The following is a 3,662-nucleotide window of genomic DNA, read 5'->3' as shown; positions in this document are numbered from 1 at the left end:
TGCTGGGAGAGTGGCTGGCCCAGCTTTGGGGGCCCTGCCTGCCCCTGGATCCTGGCTTGCCCCTTTGAGGCCGGCCAGGAGCAGAGCCCGGCGGCCTGGCTCTGGCCTGTCTAGTTCACAGGCGTTTTCGTCTTTCCACCCTCTGGTCAGCCTTGCTGTGGTCGGAGAAGCTGCCACACGGAGGTCCCTGTGCAGAGTTTTCCTTGCCCGCACTGCCCACTGGGTCGGGGGCCATTGGCACAGAGACCATCTCCATTTACCCAAGCATGCTGGCAGCACCTGGCTGCATGGAGTGAATGGGAATGATGTGCTTCTTGTATCCCTGCAGTCCCGGCCTCGGGTGGGAGACTTGTTGCTGACAGAAGCCGTCAGCTGTGGGTGTCCCTACACTTGACGCTGGAAGTTTGTTATTCGCTGCTAGGGACAGGACAAATCTGTCTTTGGTTTCCATGAGCAGAGAGGGGTGCTTCAAGCGGAAGGCAAGGTAGGTTTGCACCTTATAGACAAAATTAGTCATTTATGATTTAGTTAGTCTATAAGGGGTAAATCTGCCCTGCTTTTGTTTTCATTCCATGGGACGTATTCATGATAGGTGAGCTCCAAACTGATTTGTCTGAAAACATAAGTGTTCTTTTTCTTTGGAACTGAAGATATAACATCTGCTTTTACATGATCTAATAGCTGTGAAACTGACTGATTAATTGTCAAATTCTGGTTCAGTCCTGGCTTTGGCTCTGACTTGATATGTGACAGGTAACATTACTTTTTTTATTTCTTTGTTTTTCTGTCTGGAAAATGGTGATAGAAATCTGATGATAACCATATGAAATGTTGGCTGTTGTGGAGCAATTTGAGATCCTTGGAAAGAAGATTATGTGTGTACTTATGCGCATGTTAAATTTACCAATAATTTTAATGTTCCTTAAAATGCTAAATGCTCTCACAAAACTGAAATTAGACCATACACATTGATTTATAAGTTTAGGAGTGAGGCATGGAAGCGTGCCGGCTGCAATTCTGAATAATACCTGTTCAGAGAGATGGGGTGAAGAAATCTGAAAATGCAGAGACAGCAATGTTCCTTAAGAAATTGTGCTAAAGTACACCATTTGGCATCATGATAATCGCAGGATGATTATATCATGGATGCCATATTATGTCATGGATGATTATCTCATGGGAAGGAGTCCAGGAGAACTTGTTGTATTTTAAAGAAACCTTACTGAGGGTGCAGGACCAAAGCATCTTGATGCAGAAGAAGACTAGCAAGTATGGCAAAAGACTAGCTTGGTTTAGCAGGGAACTCTTCAGTGAGCTAAAATACAAGAAGGAAGCTTGCAAGATGTGGAAACGTGCAGAAATGACTAGGGAGGAGTATAAGACTATTGCTTGGGCATACAGGGGTGAAATCAAGTTGTGCTGCTGCTTCTCGTCCCTGGGGAATGCCTGTCTGCAAGTTGTCTCTGGGTAGGTGAGGCTGGGGCTAGCACTTGGGCTGGCCCCAGCAGCTTGTCCTGGGGGCCTCCCAGGGCTCCAGTGGCAGTGATTCAGCATGTGGAGCCAAAGCCATGCTCTGGCTGCTGGTCAGGCTCCAGTTTCGGGTGACATGCATGATGGCAGCATGCGCCACCCTGCTTTTTTCGGGTGCAGGTTTTTTTGACGCCGGGATCTCCCAGTGCTGCGCTGCAAATGCCTGCGTGTGTGGCACAAATCTGGACATGTCCAAGAAGGCCAAAGCTCAATTGGAGTTGCAGCTAGCAAAGGACATGAAGGGTTTCTACATGTCAGTAACAAGAAGATCAGGTAAAGTGGGGGTCCCTTACTGAACAGGGGAAGCAACCTAGTGACAGATGATACATAAGTCTGAAGTACTCAATTGCTTTTTTTTTCACCTCAGTCTTCATAGGCAAGGTCAGCTCCCAGACTGCTGCACCTGGCAGCATAGTTGCAGGAGGAGATGAGCAGCCAACTATGGCAAAAGAACTGGTTAGGGACTATTTAAAAAAGCTTGATGTGTACATGTTTATGGGCACAGATGTGATGCACCTGAGGGTGATGAAGAAATTGGTTGATGTGATTGCAGGCAGTGGATTACAGTTGTGCCCCGGCTCTGAACCCATGCTGTCACTGCTGCAAGATCCCAGCTCCAAAGCAGTTCCCCACTCAGCCATGGGCTGTGCCAGCGCTGCTGGAGCCAATCTCCATGGAAACCCTGACCCCGTGCCGTCAGGGTCCCACTGCTGCTGGGATCTGTGGAAACTGGCTGCGGTGACGCAGCAGGGTCTGCTGGGAAATGGAGTTTGTTGTGGGCCCACTGGCTGGACTTCGCGCACCCCTGATTTATGAGGAGAGGCTGTGGGGACTGAGTTTATTTAGTCTGGAGAAGAGAAGATTGTGGGTGGGGAGGGTTGGATTTAATAGCAGTCTTCAACTACCTGAAAGCTGGTTCCAAAGAGTTCAGAGCTAGACTGTTCTCAGTGGTGGTAGATAATGGAATAAGGAGCAATGGTGTCAAGTTGCAGCAAGGGAAGTTTAGAGTTACATGTTAAGAAAAACCTGCAACACGTTACCCAAAGAGGTGGTGGAATCTCCGTTCTTGGAGGTTTTTAAGACCCAGCTAGACAAAGCCTTGCCTGGGATGATATAGTTGGGGATGGTCCTACTTTGAGCAGGGGGTTTGGACTAGATGACCTCCTGAGGTCCCTTCCAACCCAATTTTCTGTGGTGGGTTAGAGTAGCCCTGTACAATTCACTTTTAGTTCAGTATAGTAAATAATATATTGACATGTCAGGAAGGTAGAGCAGAGTATGAGCTGAGGACATATTACTGGCAGACTGGTTGAAAAAAAATCACTTCAAGTAACTAGAAACGTACCAAGTTTCCAGTTGTAATAAATCCTGCTGGTTTATTGCACACTTTAAAAAATGAAGTATAAACAAAAGATTTTGCAAATATCTGTTGTTTCATGTTGGTTATAAAACTATGGCTGGGGGATAAGAATGCTGGTTTCTATTTCAGTGGCTGTTTGGTTTAATTTGGTGAGTAGGATAACATGTTCTTGGGGGAGCAGGGATGTAAAGGTATGACATTTGATAAATTATTTGATAAGAATAATACCCTGCTAGATTGAAGAAGATGGTATATAAGCATTTTGATAATGCAGTCACCTTCTGAATCAGATTGCTTTCACTGGCAATTTAAAATTCTCCGGGATTGCTTACATAGCCTGTGTTTTTGCATCTTCCTTTTCTCAGCTTTTGCTATACAGCAAAAGTGACATTCTGCTATAATTTAGGAGATGGATGATATTCTAGCATGTAACACAGTTGTAAGTGTTACCAATGTAACTGGTTACCCTAGTTAATAACTTGTAGCGATTGTCTGGTTGCCCTTGGCTTGCTGCTCCATCAAACTGTCTTGATTAACTGCTTAAGCCTTTCTTAAAACTTCAGAACATTTTGCAATGTGTGGAATAGCACCTGCCTTGCCTGCTCACTGCTATTTAGGATGAGGAAGTCTCTTGCTCTGTGTTTAGATAGTAGTATAAATGCATAGATGCTTGTGGCATTTCCTTGTGTACAAAGATGATGCAAGGGAGACTTACCCCACTTTCTCGTAATGTTTTTTCAAATTTCTGAGCAGTCCTCAAAATCCTGCTGAA

The 3,662-nt window shown here is 45.4% G+C and overlaps 1 protein-coding gene across 4 annotated transcripts in view; it reads left to right on the top strand.

Annotated features, from left to right (window-relative positions):
- CHMP4B (charged multivesicular body protein 4B) overlaps nucleotides 1-3,662 on the top strand; it is a 36,827-nt gene that overhangs the window by 494 nt on the left and 32,671 nt on the right. The gene's annotated exons all lie outside the window — the stretch shown is intronic.

This window comes from Alligator sinensis, unplaced genomic scaffold (assembly GCF_000455745.1).
Source record: "Alligator sinensis unplaced genomic scaffold, ASM45574v1 scaffold368_1, whole genome shotgun sequence".
Taxonomy (NCBI): domain Eukaryota; kingdom Metazoa; phylum Chordata; order Crocodylia; family Alligatoridae; genus Alligator; species Alligator sinensis.
Note: the sequence above shows the minus strand (reverse complement) of the source record. Positions and strands in the feature narration are given on the sequence as shown.